Raw genomic sequence first — 13,941 nt, forward strand, 5'->3', positions numbered from 1 at the left:
GATATGGATTCATGCTTCAAATTTGTAAAAATCAAATAAAAATCATGCCTTTGTAAAGAAAATTACTTTTGGGCACAAGAACGAAAGAGAGTTCTTGTTGAAAACCCCCACATACCTTGAATGATGAACTTTAGATCGATAATCATTTTTGAGATGTTAATCGTGACTTTGAATGATGGTTCTTGGAGTTCTTGAATTAGGAACTTGGAATCTTGAATAAATTTGCAGAATTAATGGTGAACTTTGGATGTTTTTGTAGTTCGATGTAGGAGCTTAGGGTTTTCTTTTTGAGGAAATTTGATGAAATATAACATATAATGCTTCTAAGAATGGCAATGCCCATAGAGGTAGTAGCAAGAGAGGCCAAGCCAGAAGGTGTAAGTCGGAAGCAGAGCTTACTAATAGGGGGGCGACCAAATGCCCCAAGGAGAAGACGTAACGCGAAGGGAGCAAGGGCTCCAGTAGTGGGGGCAGCCCTTATGTGGTGCAAGCTGTAGGAGAAGCACAGATGCAATGACCAAAACGCCCCTAAAAATCAAATAATTCTCGAATCTGTCCCTTGGTGGACTGTTTTGATAGTTTGAAGTAGATCAACCATAACGTTTTACTCCGATATCCAAATTGGATGATACTTTTTTCATTAGAAAGAGGACTCTCATATATTTCCGTTGATAATAGTATGTCACCCAGATCATTATGTACGAGGAGTTATGATCGTTTGAAGTTTACCCAAAAATTTAATTTTGATGGGCTGAAGTAGATCGACTATAAATTTTTGCTTTGATAGACAAATAGGATGTAACCAATTTCATTGGAAAGAGGACTCGTAGAGCTTTCCATTGATATATAGTAGATCACCCAAATAATTATGTACAAGGAGTTATGATCGTTTAAAGTTGGAGCAAAAATACGCCAGGCCTCAGTACTTTTTCCTTCACGTTTTACTGTTCACTACTATTCACGGTTCGATCGAAATGTTCATAACTCATCGCTCGGGTGTCCGTTTTTTATGATCCACATATCGTTGGAAAGATTATTCAATACTCTACGAAATGGTGGGTCATAATCTAAGACATTGCACACAAAAAATTTTTAATTCATTCAAGAAGATAGAACCCAACACGTTTACGCACAAAATTTCAACGAAAAATTTCCCGGGGTATTACATCATTCCCCCTTGGAAAAATTCGTCCTTGAATGATGCTAGACATTCCAAGATTAGATAGGGAATAGAGAATACAGCTGAAACCATTCGTTAGACTCATTGCCACATCGTTTCTCACTCTGAATGCAACATAGAATGCATAAATTCAAGAAACTACAACTGTACACAAAATAAATGACAGCTAATTTGCTGCAACTTCTACCAAAAGTGCATGATTTAGGAAAGAACGGTACCTCCGGCTTCATCGTAGTTTGCAGAAAATAGGTGTGGATACTTGGATCGCATATCCGCCTCATCTTCCCAAGTTGCACCCTCAAAAGATTGGTTTTGCCACAACACCTTGACCTAGGGAACTTCTTTGTTCCTTAGTCTTCGGACAGTGAAATTAAGAATCTCAACAAGAATCTCATCAAAAGAAAGATTTTCTTGAATGTCAGCACTCACAGAGGAATCCGCTACCACAGCATCACTAATATGCTTTCTAAGAATAGAAACATAAAATATTGGATGAACAGAGGACAACTCAGAAGGAAACTCGACCTCATCAGCTACCATACCAACACGGCTAAGAATTTTGTAAGGACCAGCATAACGGGAACTAAGCTTCCCCTTCTTTCCGAATCTCTTCACCCCCCTCATGGGTAAAATTTTTAGATACACTAGGTCCCTAACTTCAAACTCAAAGTCTCTCCTTCTAACATCCGAATATGACTTCTGACGACTCTGTGCAGTTTTTAACCTTTCCCTAATCAACTTAACTTTTTCCGTAGCCTCAAATACCGAATCAGGACTACTGACAGCCGCTTCACCCACCTCGAACTAACCTATGGGTGATCTACACTTCCTCTCATATAAGGCTTCAAATGGAGCGATGCCAATACTAAAGTGGAAACTGCTATTGTAAGCAAACTATATCAATGGTAAGTGATCATCCCAACTTCCCTTAAAGTCAAGTGCACAAGCTCTCTACATATCCTCTAAGGTCTGGATAGTCCGCTCAGCCTGACCATTGGTCTGCGGATGAAAAGTAGAACTCAAAAGTACTTGGGTTCCAAGAACCTTCTGAAAAGCTTTCCAAAATTGCAAAGTGAACTGAGTACCCCTATCCAAAATGATAGACAAGGGAACTCTATGCAGTCTGACTAGCTCTCGGATATTCAATCTAGCGTAATCCTCAGCAGTATATGAAGTATGAACAGACAAGAAATGAGCAGTCTTAGTCAACCTATCAACCACAACCCAAATGGAATCATGATGGCATCGGGAAGAAGGTAAACCAATCACGAAGTCCATATTTATCTCTTCCCATTTCCAGGTGGGAATACTGAACTCTTGCATCATACCACTAGGTCTTTGGCGTTCAACCTTAACCTGTTGTCATATTGCACACTTAGCTACAAATGCCGCTATATATTTCTTCACGCCACTCCACCAATAGATTTCCCGCAAGTCTCGGTACATCTTAATGGCACCAGGATGAATAGAATATCGCACCCCGTGAGCTTCAAAAATAATTCTCTATCTCAGATCATCAACATTTGGGACACAAAATCTACCCTGAAATCTCAACACACCATCTTCCCCTTGGGAGAAAACCTCTACTTTTTGGTCCTTGATTGACTCCTTCAGTCTGACCAAACTAGTATCTAAGTATTGCTTTTCCTTCACTTCCGAAACCAAGGAGGATTCAGAACTACTCTGAACCCCTATACTACCTTCAACAGAGTCAAACAACCTAACCGCTAATCTAGCCAAACGATGTACATCATGAGCCAACTCTTTCTTATCTTCTACCACATGCGAAACACTACCCATGGACACTCTACTTAGGGTATCCACCATAATATTAGCCTTACCCGAATGGTACAGCACACTCATATCATAGTCTTTTAACAATTCTAACCATCGTCTTTGCCTAAGATTCAATTCTCTCTGGGTAAACACATGCTGCAGACTCTTATGATCAGTGAAAACATCAACATGGACACCATACAAATAGTGTCTCTAGATTTTCAAAGAAAACACAACAGCAACAAACTAAAGGTCATGGGTGGGGTAATTTTTCTCATGGGGTTTCAACTGTCTAGAAACATAAGCTATCACCTAACCCTTCTGCATCAATATGCAACCCAACCCAACACTCGAAGCATCACAGTACACCACAGAACCATCAACACCATCAGGCAAAGTCAAAACAGGGGCTGAACTGAGTCCAGTCTTCAACTCCTGAAAACTCTTCTCACAAGATTCGGACCACAAGAACTTCACTTTCTTTTGGGTCAACCGAGTCATAGGAGATGCTATAGAGGATAAACCCTCAACAAAATGGTGGTAATAGCCAGCTAAATCTAAGAAACTTTGGATATCAGTTGGAGAAATAGGTCTAGTTTAATTTTTAATAGCTTCGGCCTTTTGCGGATCAACTCTAATACCCTCGGAAGAAATGATATGACCCAGAAAGCAACTGACTTTAGCCAAAACTCACACTTACTGAACTTGGCAAACAACTTGTGATCTCTAAGGGTTTGCAAGACAGTTCAGAGATGATCTAAATATTCATCCTCACTACGGGAGTACACCAGTATATCATCGATGAACACTAGGACAAACATATCTAAATATGGTCTAAACACTCGATTCATGAGGTCCATGAATGTTGTTGGGGCATTAATTAACCCGAAAGACATATCAAGAAACTCAAAATGGCCATAACGAGTTTGGAAAGCAGTATTTGGAATGTCACACTCCCTAACATTGAGTTGATGATAGCCGGAATGAAGGTCTATCTTTGATAAATATCTTGCACCTTGCAATTGGTCAAACAAATCATCTATTCTCGGAAGGGGGTTCTTATTTTTTACAACGACTTTATTCAGTTGGCGATAATCAATGCACATACGCAAAGAGCCATCTTTCTTTCTCACAAAAAACACTGGAGAACCCCAAGGAGAAACACTAGGCCTTATGAAACCCTTATCTAGTAGATCTTTGAGTTGCTTTTTCAACTCTTTAATTTTAGTAGGGGCCATACAGTAAAGAGGAATAGAAATGGGCTAAGTATCGGGAAGAAGATCAATCCCGAAATCTACCCCTCTATCAGGAGGTATCCCTGGGATATCATCTAGAAAGACATCAGAAAAATCATTGAGGACGTTAATAGACTCAAGAGTCGGAGTCTCAGACTTAGTGTCTTTGACTCTAACCAAATGGTAAATACACCCCTTGGAAATAAGCTTTCTAGCTTTGAGGTAAGAGATAAAATGAATCTTGGGTGATAAAGAATTCCCAGACCACTCAAACATGGATGCACCCGAAAACTTAAACTTGACCACTCAGGTCCAACAATCGATAGAGGCATAAGAAGAATACAACCAGTCCACACCAAGTATCACATAAAAATCTACCATGTTTAACTCAGTCAGATCAGCCAACAAGACTCTATAACGAACGGTAACAGAAATTTTCTGGGCAACAATCGAATCACCCACTAGGGTAGAAACTAGGATAGGCTTAGGAATAACCTCAGGACTCATTTCAAAATTCACAGCAATCAAAGGTGTAACATATGAGAAACTGGATCCAGGATCCAACAAAGCATACACATCAAATTGAAATATACGAAGCATACCAGTAACAACATTGGGAGAGTCCTCCTGTTCCTGGCGAGACGATAAAGAATAGAATCTATTCTGGTGCTACCCACTAGCATTGCTAGAAGAGGCGCCCTGAGCTGGGGTTGGGTGAGTCACTGGAATTGGACCACTAATAGTCTGAGTCTGGCTCTGAGGGTGATAGTCACGATGCCCTTGTCCATCCTGTGGACAATCTCTAACTCTATGACCCATGTCACCACACCAGAAACAATCCCTCTTCTCACCCCAACACTCACCCAAATGAGCCCTACCACACTTAGGATACAGGGGATGATTTGGCTTACTACCAGCACTATACTGGGACATGGATGCATATGACCTGCTACCTTGCTTCTGCCTACCTCTAGGCACGGGAGCACAAGCAGATGACAATGCTAGCATAGACGAACAATCCTGATACTGAGGGAGACTCCCTCCCTGCAATCTAGTCTGACGCTGTTCGTGTTGCTCAAACCTAGCTCTCTTATCCCCTCTCATTCTATCTCTCTCCTTAATCTTGTCTGCCTTAATCTATTGGGCATGAGTCATCAACCTAGAAAGATTCATCTCACTATTAGGCATAGTATACCTACACTTCTTAACCATATAACTAGACACTCCAGTCACAAACTTACTCATACTAGCTCGATTATCAGCCACTAAGTCAGGAGCATACTTGGCCAACTGATTGAACTTTGAAAGTACTCCCTAACAATCATAGAGCCTTGTCGCAGGTTCATAAAATCTTCCACCTTCGCCTCCCTCATCTCCAAAGGGAAAAACTTATCCAGGAATGCATCCTGGAACTCTTTCCAAGTTTTAGGGATAGTTCCCTCACCTCTACCATTCCTCCAAGCAACAACCCAGTCATAAGCAATGTCTTTCAACATATACTCAGCCAACTCCACACTATGTTCCTCAGATACATGCATCACCTGAGTAATCTTCTGTACCTCCTCTAAAAACAACCATGGATCCTCATCAGACTTAGACTCATAGAATTTCGGTGGATTCATCTGCATGAAGTCAAGGATCGTAGCAGCAGCTCAATCACCTCCTTGCTGCTGTGGAGCCAGGGCCGGGTTGGCTTAAATATTTGCAGTAACATCTTGGGCCAGCGCCTGAAAGGCTGCTCGAAATTTAGCATAAGACACGTTTTCATTCAATGGGTCAGCGGGTTGAGGTTGTTGACCATCATTATTTCTTCTCGCTCGACGTGGAGGCATATTTCTAAAAGGGGAGAGCACGAATTAATAGCAGAGAGAGACACTTTAAGCACGATAGACTTCTAAAAAAAAGAATCAAACTTTTTCCTAAAACGTCTTGTAGCCTCTTGCTCATAGATGTACCGTGCTATACACCGATGATCAAGACTCTACTTCACGCGGCTTGTCAGACTCCCTAGGATACCTTAAAACCTTAGGCTTTGATACCAAGTTTGTAACGCCCCGAATATGGGTCCCGAAGCGTCACACGGTACTTTAGGCTATGAGTAACCCCAAGCTAACCCTTTGAGCCATTTTTATTCAGTTCAACACGAATCAATGGGGTTTCCATAAATAACCCTTAAATATCAACAGAGTAATCATCATCCAAGAATAAAAGAATTTTAGAAAGATAACAAAATATAACTTATTAGTCAACTCCCAACATCTATACTAATCTGACAAGCCTCTAAGAAAATCAATAAAACCAGTGAGCCATTGAGATATGCCCAAACTGACTCATACTCAGTTATCAAATGTAAAAAATTCCGTAAAACCAACATCAGACATCACGTCCTCAGAACATGAGGACTTACCACAACAGAGGATGTAGAACAGCATGCCTGAAGAGTCACTGTCGAACCTGGAACTAAGCACCTGAACCTACATTTTGAGAAAATACAGCCCACATCTAAAGATATGGGTCAGTACCATGGAAAGGAACCGAGTATATGAGGGTGTATGCAGTTGTATAAACATTATCATCATAAATATTTATAAGAAATGTGCAGGATGTATTAAAGAATCACATAGCTCGAAGAAAATCATCACAATAATGAGAGGATAAAATAAGTACAATAACACATATGAGTCATCACATAATTTGTCAATCACTTTCAGTTTATCAAGAATATCAATTCTCATAATATAAATATCATTTAAATCTTTTGAAAGAATAACTTTCACAATTCAACTTTAAAATCACTTCACCATTCACCATAGACACAAGGAAACACACACACACTAGGAGATCCTATAACCGACATAAACCATATGAGCTACATAGAGTCCAACGTACAACCCTCATTGGGGAGAGCCTTCCTATCCTTGCCATCAGAGTAGGACTATCGAGATCAAATCCACATAAACTAGTGATCACTATATAAATCAGCCTAAGGCTTACTCCTACGGGGGCATGCAGTTCTAGGTAAGTAAGGTCGCTTTATACCTCCCACTCGGTGCTAAAGATTTCTCCCGAACATAGATCAGATTATTTCAAAGACAATCCACAACAAAACAATTTTAGTAATATATAAAAATACATCGGGAGCCATCATGCTTCTCATCTATCAAAATGAACCACGTAGTGGATTCCTTTCACACTCGAGTTCAAAACAACTCCATTAAGACAAAAATGTCAAATCATTCAAAATATCTCAAATAGTCAACATCAACATGCTTATAACATACACATTCTAAAAAAAAACACAATTTCCAATAGGGATTCACAATCGAAATATCAAAATTATGATAAATATCATTCAAGATTCATGCTTTATGTCTCCACATATGTAAATTCATCTTTCAAAATCATATACATCAAGATTTCATAATAATCATCATAAGATATGGGTTCATACTTCAAATTTGAAAAAATCAATAAAATCATGCCTTTGTAAAGAAAATTACTTTTAGGCACAAGAACGAATGAGAGTTCTTGTTGAAAAACCCCACACACCTTGAATGATGCACTTTAGATCGATACTCATTTTTGAGATATTAATCGTGCCTTTGAATGATGGTCCTTGGAGTTCTTAAACTAGGAACTTGGAATCTTGAATAAATTTGCAGAATTAATGGTGAACTTTGGAGGTTCTTGAAGTTGGATGTAGGAGCTTAGGGTTTTCTTTTTGAGGGAATTTGATGAAATATAACATATAATGCTTCTAATAGGCTCTATATAGGGTTTGGATGGATTTTGGGTGATGGGCAATTACCAAAACGTGCCTAAAACTCAAATAATTCTCGAATCTGTCCTTTGGTGGACTGTTTTGATAGTTTGAAATAGATCAACCATAACGTTTTACTCTGATATACAAATTGGATAAAACTTATTTCATGAGAAAGAGGACTCTCACATCTTTCCATTGATACATAGTATCTCACCCAGATCATTGTGTATAAGGAGTTATGATTGTTTGAAGTTGACCCAAAAATTCGATTTTGATAGGCTGAAGTAGATCGACTATAAAGTTTTGCTCCGATAGACAAATAGGATGAAATAAATTTCATTGTAAAGAGGACTCGCAAAGATTTCAGTTGATATATAGTAGATCACCCAGATCACTATGTACAAGGATTTATGATCGTTTATAGTTGGAGCAAAAATACGCCAGGCCTCAGTACTTTTTCCTGCACGTTTTACTGTTCACTACTATTCATGGTTCGATCGGAATATTAATAACTCATCGCTCGGGTGTCCATTTTAGATGATCCACATATTGTTTAAAAGCTTATTCAATACTCTAAGCAATGGTGGGTAATCATCTAAGACATTGCACATGGAAAATTTATAATTCATTCTAGAAGATAGAACCCAACACGTTTACGCACAAAATTTCAACGAAAAATTTCCCGGGGTATTAAATCATCCCCCCCTTGGAAACATTCAACCTCGAATGATGATAGACATTCCAAGATTAGATAGGTAATAGAGAATATGCCTGAAACCATTCCTTAGAATCATCACCACATCGTTTCTCACTCCGAATGCAACATAGAATGCATAAATTCAAGAAACTACAGCTTAAGACATAATAAATGACAGCTGAACTGCTGCAACTTTTATCAAAAATGCATGATTTAGGAAAGAACGGTACCTACGGCTTGATCGAAGTTTGCGGAAAATAGGTGCGGGTACTTCCATCGCATATCCACCTCAGCTTCCCAAGTTGCACCCTCAACAGATTGGTTTCGCCACAACACCTTGACTAAGGGAACTTCTTTGTTCCTTAGTCTCCGGACACTGAAATCAAGTATCTCAACGGGAATCTCATTAAAAGAAAGATTTTCTTGAATGTCAGCACTCACAGAGGAATCCACTACCACCGCATCGCTAATATGCTTTCTAAGCATAGAGTCATGAAATATTGGATGAACAGAGGACAACTCGGAAGGCAACTCGACCTCATAAGTTACCTTACCAAAATGGATAAGAATTTCGTAAGGACCAGCATAACAGGGACTAAGCTTCCCCTTCTTTCCAAATCTCTTCACCCCTCTCATGGGTGAAATTTTCAGATACACTAGGTCACCAACTTCAAACTCAAGGTCTCTCCTTCTAACATCCCCATATGACTTCTGATGACTCTGTCCAGTTTTCAATATTTCCCTAATCAACTTAACTATTTACATAGCCTCAAATACCAAATCCGGACCACTCACAGCCGCTTCACCCACCTCGAACCAACCTATGGGGGATCTACACTTCCTCCCATATAAGGCTTCAAACGAAGCCATGCCAATACTAGAGTGGAAACTATTATTGTAAGCAAACTCTATCAATGGTAATTAATCATCCCAACCTCCCTTAAAGTCAAGTGCACAAGCTCTCAACATATCCTCTAAGGTCTGGATGGTGCACTCAGCCTGACCATCGGTCTACGTATGAAAAGCAGAACTCAAAGGCACTTGGGTACCAAGACCCTTCTGAAAAGCTTTCCAAAATTGTGAAGTGAACTAAGTACCCCTATCCAAAATGATAGACAAGGGAACTCCATGCAGTCTGACTAGCTCTCGAATATACCATCTAGCGTAATACTCAACAGTATATGAAGTATAAATAGGTAAGAAATGAGCAGACTTGGTCAACCTATCAACCACAACCCAAATGGAATCATGATGGCATCGGGATGGAGGTAAACTAATCATAAAGTCTATATTTATCTCTTCCCATTTCCAGGTAGGAATACTAAACTCTTGCATCATACCACCAGGTCTTTGGTGTTTAACCTTAACCTGTTGTCATGTTGCCCACTTATCTACAAATGCTGCTATATCTTTCTTCATGCCACTCAACCAATAGATTTCCCACAAGTCTTGGTACATCTTAGTGGCACCAGGATGAGTAGAATATCGCGCCTCGTGCACTTTATCCATAATTCTCTGTCTCAGATCATCAACATTCAGGACACACAATGTACCCTGCAATCTCAACACACCATCTCCCCCTTGGGAGAAAACCTCTACTTTTTTGTCCTTGACTGACTCCTTCAGTCTGACCAAACTAGTATCTAAGTATTGCTTTTCCTCACTTCCGAAACCAAGGAGGATTGGGACCTACTCTGAACCCCTATACTACCTTCAGCAGAGTCAAACAACCTAACCACCAATCTAGCCAAACGATGTACATCACGAGCCAACTCTTTCTTACCTTCTACCACATCCGAAATACTACCTATGGACACTCTACTTAGGGCATCCACCACAACATTATCCTTTCCCGAAGGTACAGCACACTCATATCAAGGTCTTTTAACAATTCTAACAATCGTATCTGCCTAAGATTCAATTCTCAGGCATAACCATTGAAATATCAAAATCATGATAAATATCGTTTAAGATTCATGTTTTATACTTCCACACATGTAAATTCATCTTTCAAATTCACAAACATTAAGATTTCATAATAATCATCATAAGATATGGGTTCATGCTTCAAATTTGTAAAAATCAAATAAAATTCATGCCTTTGTAAAGAAAATTACTTTTGTACACAAGAATGAAAGAGAGTTCTTGTTGAAAAACCCCACATACCTTGAATGATGAACTTTAGATCGATACTCATTTTTGAGATATTAATCGTGCCTTTGAATGATGGTTCTTGGAGTTCTTGAACTAGGAACTTGGAATCTTGAATAAATTTGCAGAATTAATGTTGAACTTTTGAGGTTCTTGAAATGGATATAAGAGCTTAGGGTTTTCTTTTTAAGGGAATTTGATGAAATATAACATATAATTCTTCTAATAGTCTTTAATATAGGGTTTGGACGAATTTTGGGTGAGGGGCAATGAACAAAATGCCTCTAAAAATTAAATAATTCTCGAATCTATCCTTCGGTGGACTGTTTTGATTGTTTGAAGTAGATCAACCGTAACGTTTTACTCCGATATCTAAATTGGATGAAACTTAGTTCATTAGAAAGACGACTCTCATATCTTTCTGTTGATATATAGTATCTCACCCAGATTATTGTGTACTAGGAGTTATGATCGTTTGAAGTTGACTCAAAAATTCAATTTTGATAAGTCCGATAGACAAATTGGATTAAACCAATTTCATTGGAAAGAGGACTCCCAGAGCTTTCCGTATATATATATTAGATTACCCAGATCATCATGTACAAGGAGTTATGATCATTTAAAGTTGGAGCAAAAATATGCTAGGCCTCAACTTTTTCCTGCACGTTTTACTGTTTACTACTATTCACGGTTTGATCGGAATGTTCATAACTCGTCGCTCGGGTGTCCATTTTGGATGATCCCCATATCATTGGAAAAATTATTCGATACTCTATGCAATGGTGGGTCATAATCTAAGACATTGCACACAGAAAATTTATAATTCATTCTAGAAGATAGAACCCAACATATTTACGCACAAAATTTCAATGAAAAATTTCTCGGGGTATTATATTTTCTCCCTCTTGGAAACATTCATTCTCAAATGATGTTAGACATTCCAAGATTAGATAGGGAATAGAGAATACAGCTGAAACCATTCGTTAGACTCATCACCACATCGTTTCTCACTACGAATGCAACACAGAATGTATAAATTCAAGAAACTATAGCTAAACACATAATAAATGACAGCCAAACTACTGCAACTTTTATCAAAAGTGCATGATTTAGGAAAGAATGGTATCTACGGCTTGATCGAAGTTCACGGAAAATAGGTACGGGTACTTGGATCGCATATCCGCCTCAGCTTCCCAAGTTGCACCCTCAACAGATTAGTTTCGCCACAACACCTTGACCATGGGAACTTTTTTGTTCCTCAGTCTTCGGACAATGAAATCAAGAATCTCAACAGAAATCTCATCAAAAGAAAGGTTTTCTTGAATGTCAACACTCACAGAGGAATCCACTACCACAGCATCGCTAATATGCTTTCTAAGCATAGAGACATGAAATATTGGATGAACAGAGGACAACTCGGAAGGCAACTCGACATCATTAGTTACCTTACCAACACGGCTAAGAATTTTGTAGATACACTTGGTCACCAACTTCAAACTCAAGGTCTCTCCTTCTAACATCCTCTTATGACTTCTGACAACTCTGTGCAGTTTTCAACCTTTCTCTAATCAACTTAACTTTTTCCATAGCCTCAAATACCGAATCAGGACAACTCAAAGGCGCTTCACCCACCTCGAACCAACCTATGGGTGATCTACACTTCCTCCTATATAAGGCTTTAAACGGAGCCATGCCAATACTAGAGTGGAAACTATTATTGTAAGAAAAATCTATCAACGGTAAGTGATCATCCCAACCTCCCTAAAAGTCAAGTGCACAAGCTCTCAATATATCCTCTAAGGTCTGGATGGTTCACTCAGCCTGACCATTGGTCTTCGGATGAAAAGAAGAACTCAAAAGCACTTGGGTACCAAGACCCTTCTGAAAAGCTTTCCAAAATTGCGAAGTGAACTGAGTACCCCTATCCAAAATGATAGACAAGGGAACTCCATGCTATCTGACTAGCTCTCGGATATACAATCTAGTGTAATCCTCAGCAGTATATAAAGTATGAACAGGCAACAAATGAGCAGACTTAGTCAACCTATCAACCACAACCCAAATATAATCTGATGGCGTCGGGAAGGAGGTAAACCAATCATGAAGTCCATATTTATCTCTTCCCATTTCCAGGTGGGAATACTAAAATCTTGCATCTACCATTAGGTCTTTGGTCTTCAACCTTAACCAGTTGTCATGTTGCATACTTAGCTACAAATGCTGCTATATCTTTCTTCATTCCACTCCATCAATAGATTTCCCGTAAGTCTCGGTACATCTTAGTGGCACCAGGATGAATAAAATATCGCACCCCATGCGCTTCAGCCATAAATCTCTATCATAGATCATCAACATTCAGGACACACAATCTACCCTGCAATCTCAACACACCATATCCCTCTTAGGAGAAAACCTCTACTTTTTAGTCCTTGACTGACTCCTTTAGTCTTACCAAACTAGTATCTAAGTATTGCTTTTCCTTCATTTCCGAAACCAAGGAGGATTGGAACTACTCTAAACCACTATACTATCTTCAGTAGAGTCAAACAACCTAACCCCCAATCTATCCAAATGATGTACATCACGAGCCAACTCTTTCTTACCTTCTACCACATCCGACATACTACCTATGGACACTCTACTTAGGGCATCCACCACAATATTATCCTTTCCCGAAGGTACAGCACACTCATATCAAGGTCCTTTAACAATTCTAACAATCGTATCTGCCTAAGATTCAATTCTCAGGCATAACCATTGAAATATCAAAATCATGATAAATATCGTTTAAGATTCATGTTTTATACTTCCACACATGTAAATTCATCTTTCAAATTCACAAACATCACGATTTCATAATAATCATCATAAAATATGGGTTCATGCTTCAAATTTGTAAAAATCAAATAAAAATCATGCCTTAGTAAAGAAAATTACTTTTGGACACAAGAACGAAAGAGAGTTCTTGTTGAAAAACCCCACATACCTTGAATGATGAACTTTAGATCGATACTCGTTTTTGAGATGTTAATCTTGCCTTTGAATGATGGTTCTTGGAGTTCTTGAACTAGGAGCTTGGAATCTTGAATAAATATGCAGAATTAATGGTGAACTTTGGAGGTTCTTAAAGTTGGATATA

This window comes from Capsicum annuum, chromosome 4 (genome assembly GCF_002878395.1).
Source record: "Capsicum annuum cultivar UCD-10X-F1 chromosome 4, UCD10Xv1.1, whole genome shotgun sequence".
NCBI classification, from domain to species: domain Eukaryota; kingdom Viridiplantae; phylum Streptophyta; class Magnoliopsida; order Solanales; family Solanaceae; genus Capsicum; species Capsicum annuum.